Source organism: Scomber scombrus, chromosome 18 (genome assembly GCF_963691925.1).
Source record: "Scomber scombrus chromosome 18, fScoSco1.1, whole genome shotgun sequence".
In the NCBI taxonomy this organism is placed as follows: Eukaryota; Metazoa; Chordata; class Actinopteri; order Scombriformes; family Scombridae; genus Scomber; species Scomber scombrus.
In genome coordinates, this window is record NC_084987.1 from 1968682 (window position 1) to 1996469 (window position 27788).

Genomic DNA, 27788 nt, shown 5'->3' on the forward strand with positions numbered 1-27788 from the left:
ATAGTAAAATATAATAGAGTAGAGTACAGTAGAATAGAGTAGAGTATAATAGAGTACAGTAGAATAGAGTAGAGTAGAATATAGTAGAGAAGAGTAGAATAGAATAGAGTAGAGTAGAGTAGAGCAGAGTATAATAGATTAGAGTAGAGTAGAATATAATAGATTAGAGTAGAGTAGAATATAATAGAGTAGAATAGAATAGAACAGAGTAGACTAGAGTATAATAGAGTAGAGTAGAATATAACAGAATAGAGTAGAGTAGAATAGAGTATAATAGAGTAGAGTAGAGTAAAGTAGAGTATAATAAAGTAGAGTAGAATAGAGTATAATAGAGTAGAGTAGAGTAGAGTAAAATAGAGTAGAGTAGAATATAGTAGAGAAGAGTAGAATAGAATAGAGTAGAGTAGAATATAGTAGAGTATAATAGAGTAGAATATAGTAGAGTAGAGTAGAATATAGTAGAGAAGAGTAGAATATTAATAGAGCATAGTAGAGTATAGTAGAGTAGAATAAAGTAGAGTAGAGTAGAATAGAGTAGAGAACATTATTGATGTGTCCAGGATGACACTGAGGCTCTTTACCTGAGCGGATGGAGGAACAGTGGAATCGTCAATGGTCAAGGAGAAAGAGTTGGGTGTTGCTACGGTGAGTTTGGTAAATAAGGATTCCCCCTCAATCATCTTTTGAGGTAAAATTAAGTTTAATAATAATAATGATAATAATAATAAAGGACCTTTTTGATGATAACGAACAACTACTGACCTACGAAGCTAAAAAAGATGCTTCTTGTAAAGACCAAAGAATATGGTTTAGTAGTTAAATCTACCCCGAGTGGATTATTAGAACTAATGAAAGGCTATAAAAAGCAACAGGAGATTCCTAGTTCTCAGTGTATGCTTAATATAAATGGAATTGATTTTATGAGAAACAAATATACCAACAAACATATCAGGAAATGTTTTTATGAGACTCGGAAAAAGTTTTTGAAATTCTCACTTTAAAGACATAAATTAGCAAAGAGTGAGTCTTGTTCCCTTTCATTTTTTTATGTTAACCTTCGCGTCGTCCTCCCGGGTCAAATTGACCCAGTCTGTTTTGACTGTTCCTTCTTTCCTTCCATCTGTCCTTCCTCCCTCCCTCCTTCTCTCTTTCTTTCCTTCCTCTCTTTTCCTCGCTTCCTTCTTTCCTTCCTCCATCCCCCTTTCTTCCTTCCTTCTGTCCTTCCTTCCTCTCTCCTTCTCTTTCTTTCCTCTTTCTTTCCTCTTTCCTTTTTCCTCTTTTCCTTTCTCTCTCTCTCCCTTCTTTACTTTCCTCCCTTCCTTCCTCCATCCCTCCTTTCCTTCCTTCTTCCTCCCTTCCTCCCTCCTTTCCTTCATTCTTCCTTCCTCCCTTCCTTCCTTCTTCCTCCCTTCCTTCCTCCTTCATTCCTCCTTCCTTTCCTTCCTCCCTTCCTTCCTCCTTCCTCCCTTCCTTCCTCCTTCCTTCCTCCCTTCCTCCTTCCTTCTTTCCTCCCTCCCTCCTACCTTCCTTTCTTCTTTCCTCTGTCCTCCCTTCCTTCATTGCCTTCCTCCCTTCCTTCTTTCTTTCCTCCCTTCCTTCTTTCCTCTTTCCTCCCTTCCTCTTTTCCTTCCTCCTTTCCTTCCTTCTTCCTCCCTTGACTCGAGGACAACAGGAGGGTTAAACTAAATTAGAGAACTACATCTGAAAATATTACACAACATCTATCCAACATATGTATAAGGGTCAGTGACAAATTAGGGTTGGCAAGATGAGCAAGCTGTGGTGGAGGTATAGTAACAAAAAGACTTTGGTACTAAAAACACTGTAACGTTGAAACATAGAAGATGAAGATTAGCTTCAGATCAACTTTTAAATCCATGTTTCCACAGAAGGAGGACTGTGGGTTTAGTCCTCCATCACTTCCATTGTAAACATTATGAAGAGATCTTCTAATGGTCAGTATGAACAGGAGGAATCATTACAGACAGATAAACTACTTTAATGTTCATTTAAGCTCCTGACTACTGGTGAGTTAAATTATTTCTTGTTAATCTTTACAATCTTTTCAAATGAGCAGTTTAACTAATGATTATTTCCATTATGGATTACGTTAAAATATCAAAACTTGTTAAAAAATGTAGTCCAAAACTAAAAAAACAAACACTCATATCACATTTTAGGAGCTGAAACCGACACATTTTTTTGCGCTAAAATAACTAAAATCAAGTATTTGATTATGAAAATAGTTATCAGATTAATAGTTGCAGCTCTGCTTTTAAAACACATATAAAACAGTGACGGCAACAAAAGGTTTTCTGTCATCTGAAGCTTCATATTAGCTTCAGATCAACTTTTAAATCCATGTTTCCACAGAAGGAGGACTGTGGGTTTAGTCCTCCATCACTTCCATTGTAAACATTATGAAGGATCTTCTAATGGTCAGTATGAACAGGACGAATCATTACAGCAAGAAAAACATAATATTCATTTGTAGACAAATTGAGAGAATCATTGGCAGATTAATCAATAATAACCTGCACTCAGCGCTCCAGATATTGTAGCATGAAATGTGTTTGTTACTGTACATTTAGTATTTTAGACTAAATAAATATGTGTAGGTGCAGTGGGTATTATAGTGTCCAGGATTATTGCACAGTGCCACAGTGAGTTAAATGTTCATGAAGGTTTAATAAGGAAACTGTTGGTGTGTCTGCTGGTGTTGGTGTACAGAGGGGAGAAGATGGAGCAGGTCATGTCCAGGGTGTGAAGGGTCTGCAGTGATTTACCTGCCTGATTCCTGACTCTGGAGGCCTGACTGTCTGCTGTAGTCTGATCCTGTCCTAACCGTAACCCAGACCTTCAAGTTGATAAATGGAAGCTTCGATTTAATGAAATGAAAAATAATTCAAGTGAAATCAAATTAAAACGTCATTGATTATAGATTTCATTTAAATAGAGGAGAAAACATCAATATTGTGGTTTCTACTTGAGTTTGGCTTCTTTTTGTGTTCCTGGCTGCTTCCTTCTTCCCTCCACAGTCACACACTGCAGGACTGTAACTCAGCTGCAGCATCAACTACTGTCAAACAAGTATTACTACACTGTGCTACTACTTGGAGTTTGTGTGTTTCCTCCTGCGCTGACTGTAGTTGAGGGTTTTGTCCAGCAGGTGTCGCTGCTGCATCAATCATGTTGATTAATGATGTTTCTACTGTTTCAGTCACAGTTTATAAGCCCGGGTCAGATCAGATAAGAGCATGTTTACTATTTATTTTTACATCCAGCCTGCAGATTAAAGATTTATTGATTACAAAATTAGAGCATAAGATTTTTTTTTTTTTCACATATTACATATTAATGCACTCTTATATACCTTATATGTTAACCTTTTACAAATATATCTGAACTGAATTCCACCTGTTCAGTTGTAATTGTGGCTTTATTTTATTTAGACTATTTGTAAGGGACCATGTACAGTATTTAACATAAATGTTACCTCTTGATGTGCTGTAGCAGAGTTAGCTTACAGCTCATTTTCATCTGCAGTCCCTCAGCAGGTCATAATTAAAACATATGAACAGAAACAGAACAGCACAAAACAAAAACAAAAACAAGTGTAATACAAAGATAGAGACAGCAGCACATCACACACTCAGGATTTACACGACCAACATGAACTATTAAAGATGCATGAAATGAAATGAAATGCTGCTGATGAGAGAAAATGAGTTTTGAGAATCTAGATTTTAATTTTAGGACGAGGTCGTAACAGGATGTTAGAAATATGGAAGTCCTGAGTCCAAATTCATCCAGAAGAACCAGTTTGACTCACCACCAATTAAACTCTAATAATAATAATAATAATAATGATAATACAAACAGACAAATTGTTTTAGTTATTAGTGATTATCAAATAAAAACAGAGACTAAAATTAATTGTCATGTTTAATCTTTATTGTGACGGCCCTGGGCCTCCATGGTGGAGGGGATGGTCTGCCTTGAATTCTACTCCTGTGTTGCTCTCTTCCCCTAGATGGTCTGGTCCCTCCCTCCTCATCCAATGATTGAGATCACCTGTTGGGAGCCTTTTTAAATCCTGGAGTGCCAAGATGTCTCTCTCTCTCACTCTCTGGCCCTCCTGGAAGGCTGGTGCCTTTCAGGCTCCTTATTTTTGGTTCTGTTCATTTGATTGTGTTAAGAAGTAGCCTTGGTTCATGTTATTTTTTATGTTTAAACTATTGTTTGATTAAATTTTGTTAACTTTAATAAATTACTTTCATTTGAGCTCTTGCCGTGTGGTCCTCCCTGCTTTGTTGTGCTCTCAAACGAGCTGGGCATAACATTATTAAAGTAAATGAACCAGAACAAGGACACACAGAGGACACACAGAGGATTCAGCTGAACAATATCTGTTTATATTGTTACAGTGTTTTTACCTTCATGTAGAGAACAGAAGTTAACTTGAGGTATAGCTGAAAGAGGAGCTGAACAGTGGAAGAGAAGATGTTCTTCATGGAGAGGGTTTACAACATATCTGTACAATATGAACAAGATGCAGCACTATTACAGGCTGTGAAACCATGTGGCTGAACCAAGACAATTTCACCAGCTCAGTCAAATCACCTGTTATCTTAATGAACATACAGGCTGCATTTATTTCTCAGGCTCTCTTTAAAGTTTGTAAATATCATCTGATAATGAATTTTGGCTTCACAGTTTTGTTCCATAACCTTGGTAAGTTACCTGTCTGGTTACCTGTCTATACACATAATATACCAAATTACCACTGTTTAATATTTCCAGCTGAGACTATGAGAAAACTACAACACGTCATCATTATTTCTACTTTGCTGCTCTGACTGTGGTAAAACGTCTCACTCTCTCCCAGCAGTAATCCTTCTCCTGCTGAAAGTCACAGTCAATTCTCTTCTGCTTCATTCATTAGTTTTAGTCCTCGTTAACACTCAGTGTGATACTGAGACGCTTGATAAATATGAGCCCAGGCTCAGAGTCTGACTTATAACACCTGTTTTTATCTTTATCTACATCAAACAGCTCATGTAGAACAAATCTGTAAAGTGCTGACTTCAGCTAAATCCAGAGATAACTGTTCAGTTTGTAGTCAGTTAAGAGACTTAAGTGAAGACGACAAAATCCAGAACCAGACTCCAGATGGATCATCAGGATCCAGCTGATCCTCTCTCAACACTCCTGGATGTTCACTCTCACTCTGACAGAGATCATCACCAGCTGATGAGAGAAGAAGAAAGACCAAAGGTGATAAATGAGTGTTTAGTGAGACTCACTTCATCAGCTGTCAGTCAGTGATGCAGCACATCCAGTATAAAGAGCAGCAGGGACTTCAGTCCTGTTCAGACCAGAAGTGGAACAGCTGTGCAGCGTAGCTTGCTTCCTTTCAGCTCTCATGTTAACGTGTTGGAGTGAACACACTGAGCTCCAAGCTCACACACCTGCACACACTTTTACTATCAAGTGTGTTTCCTCTGCAGATTTCACTCAAGTACACAGAAGAAATAAAGTGCTGAGAGTCATGAACACATCATTACTGCAGAAACAGAGACATTCACTCATCAGTTTACTGATGGATTTACTGCTGATACATGTCAACTCTTATCAAAGTTTAAAGCTACAGAGTCTCTGTGGGATATGAAGATGTTTCCTGCTGTTAAATCATCACATGCAGCCTGGTCGCCACAATTGTTTGTTTCTACAAACAAGAACATGTTGAATCTCTACGTTTCAACAATATGAATCATATCAACATTTGTAAAGTGACGTAGATCAGATTTGATGATGTGACTTTTGATGATGAGGACCACTGTCTCTATACATGTTGTAAGGCTGTCAGCTGTAATCCAGCTTTATTTCCTGCAGACATCCACACAACAACAACAGTCGTCTTCACATCAACTCAAACACATGATCACAACAAGCTTCTGGCTCATCTGATTGGCTGACTGTTCTCTCTCTCTCTGTCTTTCTGTCCAATCCTGAAGCCTGTCACCATTCTCCTCTCACAGCTTCAGTGAGGAAAGCAGCACTGAGAAGGTTGGAGCTTCACCAGGAAATACTGGATCTTTGCTTTCATACTGACTATTTAATACAAAACTGCTGAAACCAGCACAGACTGACTCCAACTCTCTACTGACCTCAGAAACTCCAGTGTGCAGCGTGGACTCCTCTTAAGATCAGACAGCAGCTTCACGTCTGAATCCTTCAGCTTGTTTACACTCAGATCCAGATCTCTCAGATGGGAGGGGTTGGACTTCAGAGCTGCAGCCAGAGAAGCACAGCTGGTCTCTGACAAACCGCAGCCCTTCAATCTGAATAAAGAATAAAGTCACTTTAAAACACAAAGTTGATGCTTGAAATCATTCAATGTTTCATGTTGTTTCAAAGTTTCATAATCTGTTCATAGCTGAAGAAGTTTAGAAAGTAGAAGTTTAGAAAATGGAAACCCCATCAACAGGATGCAGGTTAAAAACTGTCAAATACAAACAGTGAAAAGGAGCTCTAATTAATATTAATGACTACATGCTGATACTTCAACGAGTTACAAGAAATGCAATAAAAAGTAGTTTAAAAAAAAAAAAGAACTAGTACTTTTCATGTTCTTTCTTTAAACTGTAATTCTACTCTTTACCCAAGTACATTTTTGAGCCAATAATCTACTTTTTACTTTGCTACATTTGCCATTTATAGCTTCATTACAACTAGTCTGCTCTAAATGTGGGGACTGAGTGTAGACTGTGTTCAAGCCGGCAACCTTATAAATTGTGTTGCCCCACTACTGCAGTAATTACGGTAGACCTTCTGCATTGCCTTTAGGCTACCGTAATTACTATAATACCAGCTGCCTGGAAGAAAAATAAGCCCCACCTGTCTTTTTACTGTGATGAGGTCTTTCATGTGTAACCTTAATCTTTGATGTTATGATGATGACATTAACTTATCTTGTAGCTAGTAGTCTGTTGGGCTTGTAAATTGGGATACATTAGAAAATAGTTAATCTAATGTAATGCCAAATTCAACATTAAGGTCATTAAATTTGTCTGTTATGGGACAGATAAGGAAATGGAAAAGGAGAAGGGGAGGTGAGGAAGAGATGGAGAGAGAGTGTGGTTGTTTATATCTCAGTTGTATAGGCTATCTTTATTTGTTTGATTAGCCTACCTGCTCTACGTCCTTCATAAAACTTTAAAAAAATCCGTTTTTTGCTGTTTTGCACTGGCCCGCACAGCCTAATAATATTAAAATGCAAAGTTGTAATTTATCAACCAGGTACTTTTTTATTTATACTTGTGTCATTTTTAATGGGACTACTTGTACTTTTAATAATAATAATAATAATGATAATAGGTGAGATTTATATAGCGCCTTTCACAAACCCATGTACGCTTTACAATGGATGAGAAAACAAACACATCAACAACAAAAAAACAAATAAACAAAAACAAACAAACAAACAAAAAAAAAACTTGAGTATTGATTGATTTTCAGTACTTTACACATCACTGATCACTTGCAAGGGCTTCATCATTATGCAGATTGTTAAGTATTGTTCTGTTCTCTGTCTGATAAGCTGTCAGTGTAAATTAGTCTTATAGTGGTCTGTTAATAATCATTTCATACAAAACTTTATTTTCCCTTTAGTTCCCTTAGAAAGCCACTTCCTGTAAGCTTTTATTTTGACAGTGCATTTAAAAAAAATGTTTTGGATCCTTTATTTTGAAGCCGTTCTCATTGAAACAGAGTCTGTACCTTGATATAAAAAGACGGTAAATTAACTGTGTTGATGAAAGAGTGTTTATAAGTTATTTATGTGATAAGTTAGTGAGACATCTTGGATAATTAACCGCCTAGCTTGAATACGAACAAGGTATTGTATGTTTTGTTGTACTTTATTAATGTATTATATGTAATATATTTATGTTTAGTGGTATTTGTTCTGAATTAAGCTGTAACTGTAAAGGTAACGTTGAAGGTAACGATCAAATTATTTTTGCTACTTAAAAACCAGTTCAATTTTGTATACTGTTCATAACTGACCAGCACAAATATAAATAAAAATAATGTGTTAATCCAATAAAAGTCTAATTCAGCTAAATGAAATAAATTGTTTTATGTATATATTAAAAAAACAAACCCAAATGGATTAGTTAAATTAATTAGCGTCTAACAGTCACATATACACAGATTCATCCTTAATGAAGCTTTCAGAAAGCACAGAGACGTTATTCTTCAGTTTTTACACTTGTAAGAGTTAAACAGCTGTGCTCAAGGTTTGTGTGTGTGTGTATATGTGTGTATATCAAGGGCATTTTATGCAAGCACACTATACTAAAATGTGTGCGCAGCGCCTACACGATGACATCAAACCTCTTAAGTGCGCGTATATTTTGAGTTGATATTCTGTTGTATTTCTGCGAAATGTTCTAGTTATGTGTTATAGGCGTTAACGCGTGTGACACTTTTGTACTAAAGCCAACGCTTCAGACGCCTTACTGCTAAATTCCACCGGGTCCGGATCTGCTCCGGAACGGCTGTGCTGCGTTCCGGCTCCGTCCTCCGCCGTCCGTCAACACCCACCGCCTCCGCCTGTGTTGCGTCTCCGCCCGGCTCCGGCGGGCAGCAGGAGGGGTGAGGACCCACGAGATCTCCCGAATTCACGGATAATCGCGGGATGTACTTTCTATATAGATAACCACAAAACCAACACATCCATTCGGAGGAGTAGTAGGGGTGCCTGAAAACCGTGACTTCAGGTCTGGCTCCGCCCATTATGACGTTTTCAAGGTATAGTGCTGGGAAATATGATCCGCCGTTAACACGGTGTATTTTATTTTGAAACTGGACGTTTTTTATTTTGTATTTGTGCTCGACTTCCTGTCCCGCACGATCTGCTCTGTGCTGAATTGCTGCGCCATGATCCGGCAAAAATAGAAGCTCTGCGTATGTCCTCCGGAGGCCTCTGGACTGCTGGAGCCATTCCGCAGCCGGTGGAAGTACACACATTGACTAGAATGGAAACGGAACGGATCAGATCCGCCACCGTGCCGGAGCGGAGCCGGACCGGATCCAGACCCGGTGGAATGTAATAAGGCTGATTTATGCTTCTACGCTGAATCGACGTCAAGCCGACAGCGTACCTACGCAGAGCTCTCTGTGTCGCCGCGAACCCCTAACTGTCTGCTGACGTGCACCATTACACAGAAAATTTAAATTGTCTGATTGTGTGAAATTGTCTGTGTCATACCCGGGAAGGGACTAGAGACACCGATAACCATTCAGGTTAATTGCACCGCGACAAAACACGACGTGATGAAGAGATGCAGAACTTCGAAAGGTGCACAACAGCGTCGGGGCACCGGCATAGTTACCGCGCAGAGGTTACGTAGAAGTATAAATCAGCCTTTAACGTGTAGACTGAAATAGCCTAAACAGTCTCATCGTTTTCTCCTGGGAATACATGCACTGCTTGAATTGTGAAGCGAAGCAACTATTAAACTCAAAATTCATCATCATAAAGTAAATAATCATTTGTACATTGAGACGAGCGTGCAGATGATGAATATAGCAGCTAACATCTACGTACTTTTAAACTTTAAATAAGATTTTTGTGCACATTATAATAACTCGGCTTCCACAAAACAGTGAACATTTTCTACAGTTCATTTAAGAATCAATCAGCTCTTATAACTACAGACTAAACTGTTCAGTAAAATACTGAAAATATTTTTAAAAATCACTTCATAGATGTCAGTTATGTATGTACATAAATTAGGTTCAGTTGTTAAACATTAAGATCAACAATAGTAACAAACAGTCAGTAAACTGACCTCAATCTCTCCAGTCTACAGTCTGGACTCTTCAGAAGATCAGACAGCAGCTCCACGTCTGAATCCTGCAGCTTGTTGTTACTCAGATCCAGCCGTCTCAGATGGGAGGGGTTGGACTTCAGAGCTGAGACCAGAGAAGCACAGCTGGTCTCTGACAAACTGCAGCCAAACAATCTGAATAAAGAATACATGTTGTAGATTACAATCCATTTATAATCCAATCAGATGTGTTCAGGTTTTAAATGTGATTATCTGTATAGTGTGTGTGTGTGTGTGTGTGTGTGTGTGTGTGTGTGTGTGTGTGTGTGTGTGTGTTCTGAAGGATCAATATCAATGATCAGAAATTAATCATTAAAACACATTAAAGAATATAATGAAGAAATATTTCTTCTTCAACAAGTAAACTTGATCAGTTTCAAACAGATATTAGTTGAGAGGATCTTAAGTATACAGATGTGACTCTTTAACAACAATTATAAACATTCATTTACTTTAACAACTAACAGTGAACTTTTTCTACAGTTTCTTTAAGAATCAGTCATCTTTTATAACTACACACTAAACTGTAAAATATAGAAAATATAGGAAAAAGAACTTCATTGATGTAAGTTATGTATGTACATAAATTAAGTTCAGTTGTTAAGCGTTAAGCGTTAAGATCAACGTTAAGATCAACATTAATAAAAAACAGTCAGTAAACTTACATCAGAGCCTCCAGTCTACAGTCTGGACTCTTCAGACAATCACACAGCAGCTCCACGTCTGAATCCTGCAGCTTGTTTCTACTCAGATCCAGCGCTCTCAGATGGGAGGGGTTGGACTTCAGAGCTGAGACCAGAGAAGTACAGCTAGTCTCTGACAAACTGCAGCCCCTCAATCTGAATAAAGAATAAATGATGCAGATTAAAATCCATTTATAATCCAATCAGATGTGTTCAGGTTTTACAATTTGGAAAAACGAGGAGGGAGTCCGCCAGTGTGTGTGTGTGTGCACGGGCGTCTAAGTGGGGGGAGAAATTGTAATGGTGTATCACAGCCCCAAGCATGGGGGGGGGGGCTGGGCTTTTGTAAAGTTTTAAAGATTTTTTTCTTTTATTTAAACATGTCAGTTATATTAAAAAAACGGCATCATAAATATATTATCAAATTTGCTGTGAAAGTTCAATAATAAGGTTGCTTTAATCAAATTAAGACTGTCTGAGACTACCTGCACCCCCCTTGCAAAAATGCAAAATGGTTCATTCCGCCTGGTAGGACTCGAGAACGGCCTTATTTATGCTTCTGCGTCGTTCTGACGTTCTGTCATTGACCTTTCGAAGTTCTGCATCGAGCGAACGTGTTGCTCCGCAATTCACCGCCACTGTGTATTTTTTCAGTATCTGCACAGTCTTTTTTTTCCATCAAAAAATTAAATAAAAAGGAGTTTGCAGTCCAGCAACAACGTACAACTCAAGCCAGACCTCCAACATAAAACATAGATCCACAAAACAAAAAACAAAGCTAAAACACAACACCATAGGAAGTCTACATAGTATACACATCCTGTACCTGAACCATATTAAAGATTATGCAGAGGTAGATATTATTATTATCTGAAATCAGCAATTTTCTGAAATACAGGATTACAAGTATTAAAGCTATATTTGCATGAGACAACTAGGTTCACACAAAAAACAAACAAATACAAACTTAGAAACACACTGCAACCGCAGCCTACGAACATGTTGCTTTCCAACACCAAATCTTTCATTGCGTAGTACAAGGTTCCCTCAGCTGCGCCTTCAGGGCCAGCCAACTCTCCATTCCCCCTGAGTTTTTACGTATCACTTTTATCCATTGCAATACGCTGTAAGACCGTTATTAAAGCTTGACTGAACCACTACATCATAATTCACTTTAAATTTGCAAAATGACTGTAAGAGAGCTTGAATTTAAAGGCGTATCATTCAGTGATAATTATATAAGAGACAAGGAGCAAAGATAACAAGAAAAAAAAGGTGTATACACATACACGCACACACAAACCTATATGTGCGTGCCCCCTTACATTAATAAAAGGAAACAAATTATATATCTTACCAGAGACTCTGACCACACGTCATATAGGTCTAATGATGACACTTTTTTTATTTTTTTAATTGTTAATTGATATTACCAGTCATCCATCCGGAAATAATATCTCCGCACCCGTTGGCAGCTCGAAGATCAGTGTATTGTCCTAGGTCCGAAAAATAAAATCTTTGCTCACGTCAACAGCCCGAAAGTCCACATTAGTCCAGAAAATACGATCTCTGCTCACGTTTGTACCCTGAAAATCAGCATCAGTCCAGAAAATAAAATTACTGCTCACGTTAACAGCCCGAAAATAAATATAAGTCCAAAAAATTAAGTTTCTGTCCACATTGGCATTTGCTCCCTGCTCCATCCAGTGCTTTTACTTACACCAGTATCCATGGGATTAATTTAATCCCACATCCATATTATGACCGCTCTCGTTCAGTTCAAACTTTTAAAGCGTTTTTTTTGCATCATTCCAGTAGCGTTGTTCCATAGTATATTTCATGTGTTGTCAGTGTTGCACTATTCTCCTCCCCTGGCCCCCGCTGTCCCCTCACCTACGTGGCGGGCGAGAAAGGCTTTGGCATCTGCCGCACATGAGAACTCATGCCGCCGGTTGTTCAGTGAGAAGGTCATCGTTGCTGGGTATCGCAAGGCATATTCCACATTACGCTTACGGAGAATTTGTCTCCCCTCCTCGTATTTTTTGCATTTCTCTTGTATCTCCTGTGCGTATTCTTGGTGCTATAAATTGATTTCAGCTCCGCATTCAACACCATCATTCAACAACAACTCGCTGAGAAGCTGAACACTCTGCGCTTCAACACACCACTCTGCAACTGGATACTGGACTTTCTTATAGGCAGGCCACAGTCAGTGAGAATAGGAAAGAGAACATCACGCAACATCACACTGAGTACCAGCTCCCCCCAGGGCTGTGTGCTCAGCCCTGTCATGTTCACACTGCTGACACATGACTACACCGCCAGGTTTAGCTCAAATCACATCATAAAATTTGCAGACGACACTACAGTGGTCAATCTCATCACTAACAATGACGACACACTGTACAGAGAAGAGGCGGAGCAGCTGACCAGATGGTGTAAAAACAACAACCTCTCCCTAAATGTGGAGGAAACCAAGGAGATGATCCTGGACTACAGGAGAGGCAGCAGTGAGCAACCCCCGCTGACCATCAACGGTACGGTAGTTGAAAGGGTAAACAGTACTAAGTTCCTGGAGGTTCACATTGCAGATGACATCACCTGGTCCACTAACACCACTGCTCTCACCAAAAAAGCCCAGCTGCGTCTTTACTTCCTACAGAGACTGAAAAGGGCCAAATCCCCTCCTTCAATCCTGACAACATTCTACAGAGGGACAATAGAAAGCATCCTGACCCACTGCATTACTGTCTGTTATGGAAACTGCACTGTGGCAGACAAGAAAACCCTGCGAGTAGGTAGTGCTGCAGAGAAGATAATCGGTGCCCCACTCCCAGCCCTAGCAGACATTTACAAAGACTGATGTATCAGAAAGGCCTCAAACATCATGCTGGACCCCTCTCACCCGTCCCACCACCTCTTCATGCTCCTGCCCTCTGGGAGGAGGCTACGAATCATCAGGGCCAGATCCTCCAGACTGTGTAATAGTTTCTTTCCTCAGGCCATCAGGGCAATGAACTCCCTCCACAAGCTGCCGCTCATTCCCCCAGTCAGGGATAGATAGATGAGAACTGAATGCTAAACACACATGCACTTTACACTTTAAGTAAATCAAGCACGATTTAGCATGAAGCATGATTTATCCAGCACTTTCTTAACCTATGCTGCTCTTGTGTTTTTAAATGTGTTTAAACTTCACTTTTATTTTGTTCCTTTTCTTTTTATGAGTGCCTGTTGTTTAAACATCATGATCTGGAGAATGGTATTTCGCTTCTGTATATGCTGAAGGTGTATGATGGAAGTGACAATAAACTGAACTGAACTAAACTGAACTGAATACATGCTGTCCATTTAATACGTGGGTGCTCCGGTTTCCTCCACCATCAAAGACATGTATGTTAGTGTTAATACTGCTGTCAGTGCCCCATTGGCTAAAAGAACTGGAGCTGTACTCTGTGTGCTGCTCTGCAGTGGCCCACTACTCCTAGGGCCTGATTTACTAAAGGTTTGCATGTCTAAAAACGTATGCAAACGTGACATCCCCTGCAAAAAATGTGCAAGCTGATCTACTAACGCAGCGCACTGAGGCTTGCAACTTTCAACTGTGCAAGATAATACGCGCTGTCCATTTAGTACGTTTGTCATAATGAATATGTAATATGAGGCGTTTTAACCCCAGTGTGCAAAATACAGGGAGGAGAAAATATAAATATGTTTTTTAGCACACGCATTGTGATTTACCAAACCTAAAGGTAATATTTCTGACGGTAACTGTGTCTATAAATAATACGTTTGAAGGGCAGGTATTAACCAGCTGTTACTGTGGAGACGAGGAGACGGAAGCACAATGACAGAATACACAGAAAACGTACTTTTTCCACCAATGTTAATATTTTTGGTTTTACTAACAGCATTGACTTTTTCATTTTGCGCTTGCAGCTTTCTGCTCGTCCAAACTCTCCATTCAGACACAAAACCCTCATTTAAATACTGTTGTCTGCACCTGTTGTCATTTGCACAGTTATTCTTAGAAGATCACCCACAAAACACACGCTAACCAAACTTTTATTTGGGATCTTAATAAATCAGGCCCTTAGTGTCTTTCTTAATGTCAATCTACTCTAAAGACAATCTCAGTGTTTCACTGTTAAAACATATCATTGATCAGACATTATGCATTAAATAATATAATACAGAAATATTTCTCCTTCATCAAGTAAACTTGATCAGTTTCAAACAGATATTAGTTGAGAGGATCTTCTGTATACAGATGTGACTCTTTACCAAAAATTATAAACATTGATTTACTTTTATAACTAACAGTGAACATTTTATACAGTTTTTTTTTAAAGAATCAGTCATCTTTTATAACTACACACTAAACCAGGAGTCTTCAACGTTTTCCATGCCAAGGACCCCCAAACTGATGGACAGATGGAGCGGGGACCCCCTACTTATATATATTGTATAAAATTGTGTTTTATATTAAACTGGTCCTATAGTGCCATGTATAAATGCACCTTGTTATTGTGCATTCAATACTAAGATATTCAAATAATACACAGGTTCATATATGCATGTTTTTATTTTAAACATGTGCAAGGTACAGCCTCGTGATTGGCACAGCAGCGATGGGGCGGGTCCTCCTCGTTGGCGGGACAGGTGTTATGAATGAACCGGTGCCCAGCTTGAAAGAGCTCCTGTGTGTTGCTGAATGTGTGCATTGCTGACTGAAAGACGTCTTCTGCCTACATTTATCTGTTCACTACAGTGTTTTGGATTCATGTTGATGTGTATTTAAAGATATTTCAATTTGTGGAAAAAATTGCAAGGGGGAATAAAAAAAAAATGTCTACACACATACACACGTACATAAATTAAGTTCAGTTGTTAAACATTAAGATCAACAATAGTAACAGACAGTCAGTGAACTTACTGCAGAGTCTCCAGTCTACAGTCTGGATTCTTCAGAAGATCATACAGCAGCTCCACGTCTGAATCCTGCAGCTTGTTGTAGCTCAGATTCAGCTTTCTCAGATGGGAGGGGTTGGACTTCAGAGCTGAGACCAGAGAAGCACAGCTGGTCTCTGACAAACTGCAGTCATTCAATCTGAATAAAAAATAAATGATGTAGATTAAAATCCATTTCAGGCTTAAAATGTGTAGTTCAACATTACTATGTCCTCATCAATGAGCAGGGCTCCAGACTACGACCATTCTTTGAGACAGCGTGAGTGTTTTTTACAACTAAGCGCTCATGTGCAACCTGCAAATGTGCCGACTTTAAAAAAAAAAAAAAAGTCCTGTTGCAAAAACGAGGAGTAAGTCCGCCAGTGTGTGTTTGTGTGTAACAGGGTTTTTACAGATTAATATTCATCAAAATGTATTTCTGTATTCATTCAGTATTTTTATGCAATTTTTTTGTTTTCATTCTCATTTTCTTGTGAAACAGGTTAATATTTTATGTTTATCTCTGCAAGACTCCTTTCATTAGTTGTGACTGAGCACCCTCCTGTGGCCGGTGGTGGTAAATATAATGACAGTAAAACGTCAGCTCGTCTCTTTTCCCTGCTGACGATCTGAGAACCTGAAAACAGCTCTGTGATGTCCTCAATTATTACGTCATGAATCTCCCTTTACTGAAGTTAAAGTGCAGGTTATTTGAGTTGTTTTGTGACTATTAGTGAGTCGCTATTTCATTGTAATTTCTGTATTTTCTTCCTTTGAGTGAAGCTGTGCGCAGCGCAACTATCTTAATATGGTGACTGCTTCAGTGTGTTGATTTCGTTCATATTTTAATGTGTAGTAAAGGATCTGTATGGTATATCTGATCATCACCACCAGCCACACTGATGTGTGTTTTTATCTAACAGCTATGCTGACCAATAAATGTGCTGTGAACCTTATGGTGCTTTTCCACTACACAGTTCCAGCACGACTCAGTTTTTTTTGCGTTTTCATCAGGGATAGTACCTGGTACCTGGTACTTTTTTTCTACCTGCTCTGCTGAGGTTCCAAGCGAGCCGAGCCGATACTAAATGTGACGTCAACAGACTGCAGGCCACTGATTGGTCAGAAGAGTTGTCGCTGGAAGAGTCATGAGCCGTCCCACACAAGAATCAAACCCGGCATTTTTAAATACCGGCAACAACGTTACAGCGATTCGTTTCTCTTTTCTTGCTTTGTGTGTGACAGAAAGCCACATACAGCAGCAAGTACACCTCCATGTCCTCCATTGTTTATGTATTTTGTGTTGCGTATAAAATGAAGTCACACCAGTTTCGCGGAGTCATGCTATGACGACCCCACCCACGTTGAGTAGGTACTTTTTTGTAATGGAAAAGGTCGTTCCTGGAACTGTACCGAGTCGAGCCGAGTAGTGCTAGAACTGTATAGTGGAAAAGCACCATTAGAGAAGTCACAGAGTGATCCCTTCAGTCTGCTAAGGTTAAGCCAAAAAAGATAAGGTTACACACGTATGTGTGTGTTGTAAAAGTGAATAAGCAACAAATGGTTGGTTTATCATTTTAATGACTGTGAAGTAAGATCACTGTTTTTACCTTGTAGTTGTGCTGTCTTGTGGAATGTGCACTTTGTTATTATTAAGAAGTCTACGGCAAACCTCCTCACTTTGGTCTATGTCAAGATAAGATCTGATTTTTGGGATGTGTGGATGTATGAGCGCTGCCCTCACCCTGTAATTGTTTGTGCTGAGCGATGCTCTCATTGAATACATTAAGGGGTCTGGTGGTCACCAGGTTCCTGACTCCCAATTTCCTGTCCTGGTGATGTGTGACCCTTGTGTCACATCATGTGTATGTAAACGTATCTTGTCTTATGGTTATTTGCCATTGGCTGCAGTCATATAGACTGGTATGTTTGACCAATCATAGATCATTTCTTTGTTCCTTCAGAAACTATAGTAGATTAGATTTGTTCTTTGCTCAGTGAGATGAGCTGATGTCACTCTGTGTGTATGCTGTTTCCTTATTGGACCATAATAGTTTAATCTTCAACCCAGCAGTGTGTGTGTGTGTGTGTGTGTGTTCTGAAGGATCAATATCAATGATCAGACATTAAAGAATATAATAAAGAAATATTTCTCCTTCATCAAATAAACTTGATCAGTTTCAAACAGATATTAGTTTCTACAGTTTCTTTAAGAATCAGTCATCTTTTATAACTACACACTAAACTGTAAAATACTGAAAATATAGAAAAAAATAACTAATAATAAGGTCCAGTTGTTAAACATTAAGATCAACAATAGTTAACTGACCTCAGATCCTCCAGTCTACAGTCTGGACTCTTCAGAAGATCACACAGCTGCTCCACGTCTGAATCCTGCAGCTTGTTGTAGCTCAGATCCAGCCGTCTCAGATGGGAGGGGTTGGACTTCAGAGCTGAGACCAGAGAAGCACAGCTGGTCTCTGATGAACTGCAGTCCTCCAATCTGAATAAAGAATAAATGATGTAGACTAAAATCCATTTATAGTCCAATCAGACAGGGCTGCACAATTAATTGAATTTGAATCTAGATTTTGGCTTCCCACAATCAAATTAACGTGATCGAGCGATATTGAAAATGCGTCCTCTGTCCATAGAGTGCTCTGCATCAAAGCATTTTTTCACTGCAAAGTAAATGAAGCATTTCTTAAACCACTGTCTGATCACATGCTTGCATGAGCCAATCAGAGCTGCACCCTGAACCGCGCAGCTTGAAGATTCTTGGATGCTGAAAGAGTAATGAGTGAAAATACATCAGATAGTCGTCGGTCGAAATAAAATTTCTAATTTAATAAAATGTCAGACACGGCAGAGGGCGAGGAGCTTGTCCCTTGGAGAGGATCATCATCCGTTGTTTGGAAATATTTCGGTTTTAAGGCAAGTGATGTTAAGCAAGAACAGATCATATGCAAAGACTGATTTAGAGTTGTGTCAACGGCACAAAGCAACACAACTAACTTATTCCATCACCTGAAAACACATCAGAAACTGCAATGTGATGAATGCATGAAGGCCAAACACTACAACAGTTGCTAAATTGATTCATCCAACATCAAACGTCCATAGAAGTGAGTCTGTACAGCGCTTCACCGTATCCATCCAGCTCACAAAGACTCATCCAAATCACAGATGCAATCACATTTCATTTGGCCAAAGATATGTAAACACTGAGGATACTGAAGGCTTCAGGAGAATGGTAAAAACGCTGGACAGAAGATATGCTATCCCCTCGCACAATTATTTCTATTTCTAAATAAATGATTTTAAATACATTTTAAATATTTATTTTTTCTTTGAAGAGATGCACTAATTTTGGTGAATAGGAGGACCAATTTATTTTGATGTACATTTTTGCACATTAAGGAGCATTTACATTTATAACAATAAATATATTTTTTGTAATTAAAATAATCGTGATTATTATTTTGGCCATAATCGTGCAGCCCTACAATCAGATGTGTTCAGGTTTTAAATGTGATTATCTGACATGAATCCCAGTTATCTCTGATCAAAGTTTGTACCCAGTGTAAAAAATAGTAATAACTATGAATACACATGCTTGTATAGTTTGTGTGTGTGTGTGTGTGTGTGTGTGTGTGTGTGTGTATGTGTGTGTGTGTGTGTGTGTGTGGGTGTGTTCTGAAGTATCAATATCAATGTTCAGACATTATTCATTAAAACACATAAAAAAATATAATAAAAAAATATTTAATACTAACAGTGAACATTTTCTACAGTTTATTTAAGAATCAGTCATCTTTTATAACCAGGGTGTGAAGTACACGGTATCCAGGTGGAGCTTGTCTCTCCTTAATAAGACATGAGCTCCCCTGAAAACATGATTTGTGAATTTTTGGGGGGTCTCTAAAATATTGACAATATGCTATTTTTGCTGTAAATTTCTATTTCTTAGCATTCTTGTTATCATAGATCATGTATAAAATGAGTCCGTTATGGATGTATAATTCATGCTAGAGGGTTATTCATCACTAATTCACCTGAATAAAGATACTGGCTGCATGACATTCTTCCATCACGATGGAAGTGTGGCGGTGCTGTATCATAAACATAAACTGAAAGATCGGAAAAAACAAAACTTTCTTGGTTACTCAGTCTGTGCACCAAATCAACATTATTCATTTCTCTGTTATGTGGTAGTCAGCATACAGTTATGCCAAAAACAAAACAAGCGCAGGACAAGCCGACAGAAGAAGCTGGAGATGGAGGTAACAGCTCAACAGCTCCACCTCTCTGTGTCTATGCTGATAAACTGTAGAATATAGTACATCACTCTGCAGAGTATACTGTGCCCTGCTTGGCTGTAGTTTATCATACAGTGATGTTTGGTTTTATGTGTTTATTAACCCTTACATACTGTTCATATTCTGACTCATCATTAGTCTCGACACCAATTCACATTCATAAATTCACAGTCAGTCATTAATACATGTTTGATTAATCCTTCTGTTTTATTAATCTTATGGAAAAACTCAATATTTTATTGTCCAGGTGAACATTTCCTAGAATATTATGAATACAAATTGTTGAATGCAGATTTTTTTATTTGTTTGATAAACACAGGTCAAACTTTCACATTTGCATATATGGGCAGCCCCCCAAGACATGACATAGTTCTCACAGTGTTTATAACTACAGACTAAACCGTATAGTACAAAAACTAAATATGGAAAAAAGAAAAAAACTTGTAAGTTATGTATGTACATAAATTAGGTTCAGTTGTTAAACACTAAGATCAACAATAGTAACAGACAGTCAGTGAACTTACATCAGAGTCTCCAGTCTACAGTCTGGACTGTCCTTAAGATCAGACAGCAGCTTCACGTCTGAATTCTTCAGGTTGTTGTTACTCAGATCCAGCTCTCTCAGATGGGAGGGGTTGGACTTCAGAGCTGAGACCAGAGGAGCACAGCTGATCTTTGTCAAACTGCAGCCAGAAAATCTGAACAAAGAATAATGATGTAGATTAAAATTCATTTATAATCCAATCAGATGTGTTCAGGTTTTAAATGTGTAGATCAACATCACTATGTCTGAATCTATTAAATCAGCTCTTCTTCCTGTATTTGGTAGTTTAGTAGAAATGTGTAATTAAAACATGTTATTGGTGGCAGTAATCATTCCTCCTGTCCATACTGACTGTGAAGTGGTCTCTTCCTAACACAGCTACACTGTGGGGGGCATTTCAACCATTTAGATTTGAATTGTGGAGCTAGGCTTCACAAACTGTGTTTCAAGATTTCTGTGTCTGGATTTAATGAGTGGGTTTGAAAATCACAGCCGCGGTGAAACCCGCCCCTGCTGCTGTAGAGGTATAAATACATTCGGCGCACACTACTACAGTCTACAGGTAGCCAGTTAGCTGAGTAAGCCGCCGAGCTAGCAGCTGAGTTAGCAGCATAAAGCTCTCATGTTTTTGGTAGAGGTGGTGACTTTGATTGACAGGTGACACTTGGTAGGGGGCGGGGTTTCAGCGGACTCGGCGGGCACTCCCACAGCGTTTGGGAGCAGAGAAATAGGCTGACTTTTACACATTTTATTATAATGCCGTGGACCCACAACAGACTCTCATCCGGGTGGGGGTGCACGCACGATTACGTAATGCGGAAGGAGAAAACAGGCAGGTCTGGCAGTCCTTTTACACTGACATTTTTGTCCCTAAGGAACTCTGAGGAACACATTTTAAGTGAGGCACAAGGGTTAAACTGGAAGTCATTTTTAAACAGAACAAGACTGTGGATTTTAAATTCCTGAAACATTTTAATTCTAAAGATCTGAAACTTTAGTGAAGGATTTTAATTGAATATATAGAAAAACAAATCTAGCAAAGTTACAGTTAGTGAACTGACCTCAGAGTCTCCAGTTTACAGTTTGGACTCTCCAGTCCAGCACACAGAAGCTTCATCATTGAATCAGTCAGGATGTTGTAGCTCAGGTCCAGATCTGTCAGATGAGGGTTGGTCTTCAGAGCTGAAGCCACAACTTCACAGTGAATCTTTGTGAGATAACAGCGAGAAAGTCTGTAATGACACATATATTACAACATAAATTATCTTGAAAGAGGACACTTTATATTTACTTCATGCATTTGATGATGAAACAGTTTGAAGTTAATAAATCATTTAATGAAAAGCAACAGCTGAGAGATAAACAGGAAACAAGAAGAGAGAGACACAGAATACTAAATGTTGATGCCTTTGTGCAAAAAAATATTAACAGTAAACTACTTTGTAATATTACGGTATAATACCAGATATCCCAACCTGCAAAAAGTCATTTCAGGGAGGTGCGATTGGTCTAATAAGCAGCAACACAGAGCTATCAGAACGCTTTGCTCACACACGCGCTGCATTGATAGTCACACACACACAGTCACTCTCTGGTGCGCTCTCTTGCTCTCTGCATATTCTGGGAGATTATATATAATTTGCGGGCGTCAGGGAGCCGCTATCAATATGCAGGAGAGTTGGGATGTCTGTTATACAGTATTTTTTGTTTGAGTCCGCCCAAAACTCATCAGAGCAACATTGCATCAGGTCCCACCACCTCATTTAGCACACAGTCAACATAGATAATTATACAATAAATGGGTAAAACACATATTCAAGAGAGAAGAAACAGGAAGAATATAAGAAGGACTCTGACTCTGCCAGCTCTGGACTGAGAAGATGAACCTGCTGCTCTCCTTCATCTCCATTAATCCATTCCGCTCCATGCTTTACTTCACAAGGTCACTGCATTTTTATCAAATTCAGCATTTTGTCTTGTGTTTGATTTACATTGCTTTGGTTGCCTTTTTATTATAGATTAACATTAGTCATAATTACTTTTTGACATCAGCTGCTTTATGAACCACATGTTGCAGCATGCTAACGTTAGCTAGCCTGCGCCCATTAGCTGCTGAGTGGACAACATGTTATAACTCTGTTAAACCATATTAACAGTAACATGGTAATTTATTTGATTTTCATATCCATGGGATTGAATTTCTAAATGATCAAATCAGCAGACTAAATTAAGTTAATGCAACCAGATGTTCATGTTGTCATTTTATGGTAATAAGTCTCAGAATTGAGTTCTGTTCACTTCAGTATATTTCAGTTGTGCAGTTTCAGGTTTGTTCTTTTATTTGCTTTCTATTGCACATGATCATAACTAATGAAAGATTGATACTGAAGGCAGTTTACATTAAGCTTGGTAAGCAAGTTGTATACAGATTGTTGAGAGCCTAATTGACATGATTAATTGTTCTTATGCAATATATTTTACAAGAAATGTATTAGCAATTTTTTTGTAACTGAATGTGTTTTTTGCAGTGTAAAAATGTAATGCTATACAGTCATCTCTTGTCATTGAATTCAGGTTACATGGGCTACGACATGCAGATTGAGAACCTATTCAGGATGAGGAATGGTGTTTTTATGGACTGTATTTAATTACATTAAGTTTAACAGTTACTAAATGTGTTTGACATTGCACGGGTTTCAATAAATGCCTAGTGTTGTAAGGCCATCTCTTGTCTGAGCCTTTTCTATAAAGCTATTTTCAGGCGTTTTATTTTGAAATGTAACATTTTAGAATCATTAGCTTCTAACAGTGTTATACCGTAAAGATCACATTACGGTACAGGAACAGTTTTAATTAATATTACAGTAATAAACGGTTTAAGGAGATTACAGTAGGAACCGTAAATTAACAGTATAACAGCAAGCAAACAACTGACAGTATTATACTGTAAAGCTTATATTCTATACAGCACAGTACTGTAATATTGTTTACAGTAATTAACTGTTGTTGTAGATTACAGTAGGGATACTGTAAAATAACAGTAAAGAGCTGCCAACTGTAGCTGCCAGCTCTTTACTGTTATTTAACGGGAATTTTCTTACTTGTCTTAACCAGTAAACTACCAGAACACTTCCAGTTCAGCAGTCGATGTTGTCGACAAAGATCTATGACAAAATTAGCCGCTTACGAATTTAATTGTCGGTTATGTGATAAGGCGTGTTTTTCGTTAGTCAATACATCATTTCAACAATCGATGACTAGTCGACAGTCAAAATTGTCGTTATTTGCAGAACTTGCTCATGTAATAATAACTTTACTGCTTTCACTGATAACTGTTAAATACTGATATATGTTGTGATAAAATGCTGCTTTAATAAAACCTCAACCACAACCTCAAAAGTCCTTCATTTGTTTTACCAGGTTTGAATGATGCCTCCAACACTCAAAGGAAGACAAAAAAAAAGATGTCAAATCCAATAATTACTAGAAAGAAATAAAAGACGTGTTCATTAACTTAACAGCTATAAACAACCAACTGAAAAATCAACATTATTTACACTCACAACAATTGAAACAGCTCAAGAACATCTGTGACTAAATATAACTGATATTATTTCAGCTTTAAACAAGTAGAGCACTATATTAACAATAATAAAAATGTTAGTCAGATTTATTTATTCAGCACCAAATCATAACAAAAGTTACCTCAATTCACTTTTCACATAGAGCAGGCCTAGACTGTACTATTTAATTTAATTTATTATTATTATTTATTTATATTTGAAGAACTAAACTCTACACTGATTTATAATATTAATCACATCTGGACTTACCGAGCCTTTCTGCAGTTCCTCACAGCTGGGATCAGTCTCCATCGTCCCTCCTCTGATGTGTTGTACTTCTCCAGGTCCAACTCATCCAGAACCTCCTCTGACATCTGCAGCATGTAGGCCAGAGCTGAGCAGTGGATCTCAGAGAGTTCCTTATCTGATCTGTTCTCTGACTTCAGGAACTCTTGGATCTCCTGATGTACTGAGCGGTCGTTAATCTCCATCAGACAGTGGAAGATGTTGATGCTTCTGTCAGGAGAGATAATACCACTGTTCATCTCCTTCAGGTTGTTGATGACTCTCTGGATGGTTTCTGGACTGTTCTCTGTCTGACCCAGCAGGTCTCCTAAGACACTCTGGTTGGACTCCAGAGAGAGGCCATGAAGGAAGCGGACAAACAGGTCCATGTGGCCATTTTTACTTTGGAGAGATTTCTCCATGGCTCTCTTCAGGAAGTGATCTAGCGGTGAGTCACTGTAGTCTTCTCCCAGGAAGTCCTTCAGTACCTTTGTGTCCCTGCTGGTGTAACAGTGGTACATGTAGACTGCAGCCAGAAACTCCTGAACGCTCAGATGAACAAAGCTGTAGACTGTTTTCTTCTGGCGTTTCTCTATTTTGAAGATCTGTGTACAAAATCCTGATAACACTGCAGCCTCTGTGACATCAAGACCACACTGCTTCAGGTCTTCTTGGTAGAACATGATGTTTCCTTCCTGCAGTTGTTCAAACGCCAGCCTCCCCAGCTTCAGAAGAAGTTTCCTGTCAGCCTCTGTCAGCTCCTGTGAACTCGTCTCATGTCCCCCATCATGCTTGTTCTTCTTCCTCATTGTCTGAATCAGCAGGAAGTGTGAGTACATGTCAGTCAGGGTCTTGGGCAGCTCTCCTCTCTGGTCTGTAGTCAATACTTCCTCCAGACCTGTAGCAGTGATCCAGCAGAAGACTGGGATGTGACACATGATGTGGAGGCTCCTGGATGTCTTGATGTGTGAGATGATTCTGCTGGACTGCTCTTCATCACTGAATCTCCTCCTGAAGTACTCCTCCTTCTGGCCATCAGTGAAGCCTCGTACTTCTGTTACCCTGTCCACACATGAAGGAGGGATCTGATTGGCTGCCGCAGGTCGGGAAGTTATCCAGATGAGAGCCAAGGGAAGCAGATTCCCCTTGATGAGGTTTGTCAACAGCACGCTGACTGATGTCTTCTGTGTGACATCAGTCACGACCTCACTGTTGTTGAAATCCAGTGAAAGTCTGCTTTCATCCAGGCCGTCAAAGATGAACAGAACTTTACAGACAGCGAGCTTCTTTGCTGTGAGCTTCCGTAATGTTGGATGGCATTCCTGGATCAGCATGATCAGATTGTACTGCTCATCTTTGATCGAGTTCAGCTCTCTGAACGGAAGCAGAACCACCAAACTGATATGTTGGTTTTCGGAGCCCACCGCCCAGTCCAGAGTGAACTTCTGCACTGAGAAGGTTTTTCCAACGCCAGCGACGCCGTTTGTCAAAACGACTCTGATGATGTATTTGCTTTGGTTGGGTAAGGCTTTAAAGATGTCGTGGCACTCGATTGGAGTTTCATGGAGGGTCTTCATCTTGGAAGCTGTCTCAAGCTGCCACACCTCATGTTGAGTATTAACCTCGTTACTCCTTCCCTCTGTGATGAAGACCTTAGTGTAGATATCGTTAAAGTGCGTTTCACCTCCTGGTTCATCACTTGTTTCAGTCACATTTTGACTTCTCCTCGTCAGATTGATCTTACATATACCTAAACCCTCCTGCAGATCACCATCTACTGAAAGAGAAACCAGGTAATCATGGAACATGTTAACATACATATTAAAAACCTTGTTTCTGTAAATCTGTTTGTACTTACAACAAATCAGCGATCAGATTTCTCCTCTACACTGACCTTATCCTCAAAGCATGCCATTCTTATTTTATCGGTATTAGTGACAGAAGACGTGTTAGTCCTGACTTTGCTCTGTGTTTCTGAGTCAGAACTTTTCTTCACAACATGAACGTGTCTGAATTTAACAAACAGTAAAATGTTAAGTGGTTGAAACAAACTTTTTTTTAGACTGTCTGTTAAAGTTTTAATTGGACTTTAAAAACAAGAATAAATCTCTGTGACCTCCTGTTTCATTCAGCTGCTCCACTTTTCACTATCTACAGTCTTTTTCTTAGGACATATGTGTAGACATGGCAGAAAAATTGGCAGTCCACCTGGGGAAATAATAAACGAAAGTCTTTCGTCTATAACCCTGATGACAGTAACCAATAACAGTTACTTTGTCGTGACCACCCTTGAGAATTATGTCACTGCTACCTGACAAGAGTTCATTCATGTTTTCAACCAGTTGCACCCATAATCTCTCAATAATCCAATAACGACCCCCCAGATTACCCGTACAATATGAAACCAGCCTCCATTAAGTACTGTATGAGTCAGAGCTGCCAGTGTCTGTTGATCAGTGAAGGAGATATTGCCTGATTTACCTTTTGCATCGGTTCATGTAGTTATGTTTGTGTTTTTGTGTGATCTGTCTTCATGTGTATTTGTCCCAATACTGTGAGCCCCTGCAATGTGTTAAAAAGGCTTTATCTCCCTTCAATGTAGTATCAGTTATTGTGATTTAAATGAAATGTGCTGAGAAGAACTAAACTTATGTTTAACTGTTCAAAGACTACTGTCTGGGCAGCATGATGGTTCAGTGGTTAGCACTGTTTTCTCACAGCAAGAAATTCATTGTTCAAACCCTGAATGTCCCAGGTCCTTTCTGTGTCATCACCTGCAAAAAATGTGCAAGCTGATCCACTAACGCAGCGCACTGAGGTTTGCGTCTTTCAACTGTGCAAGATAATACGCGCTGTTCATTTAGTACGTTTGCCATAATGAATATGTTATTATGTTATTAACACATGCATTGTGATTTACCAAACTAAACCTGAAGGTAATGAGGGGAACTGCGTCTATAAATAATAATTTTGAAGGGCAGGTATTAACCGACTGTTACTGTGGAGACGAGGAGACAGACACAATGACAGAATACGCACAGGACGCGCAATCTATTGCATTGTGCACGCAATTTAGTACCTTTATTTGGGATCTTAGTAAATCAGACCCCTAGTGTGTAGGATGGGTCAAATCAGATGCAGAGGATACATTTTGTTTCAATGTATGCAAGTGCTGATAAATGACAATAAAAAAATCTTAATCCTAATATAAATGTAGTAAAAAAAAAAAAAGACACAGGCTGTTGTGACAGAGCTGCTGTCTGGATGTGATGTCATGTTTGTCTCTTCCTGTGACTGACCTTCTGCTCCTGAGCTGATGTTTAACAACTCCTTCACCAGATCATTCCTGTTGATCTTCTTTAAAACGCTCTTCATCACCTCCACAGCTCCAGAAAATTCATATTTCTGCACCATCAGATCCACCACGTACCGCCTCTCTGCCTTTTCCAGGTGGCATTCTTGGATAGGTTCGATGTCGTCCACCTTTTCATACTTTAGGGACCACTTGAAATTCTTAAAATCTTCATCTGGTAAATCTCCCAGAA

At 39.0% G+C, this 27788-nt stretch overlaps 1 pseudogene; it reads right to left on the reverse strand.

The window, feature by feature from the left end:
• Positions 1-5944: 5944 nt before the first annotated feature.
• Positions 5945-27788, reverse strand: part of LOC133999048 (NACHT, LRR and PYD domains-containing protein 3-like) — a 61912-nt pseudogene continuing 40068 nt past the window's right edge.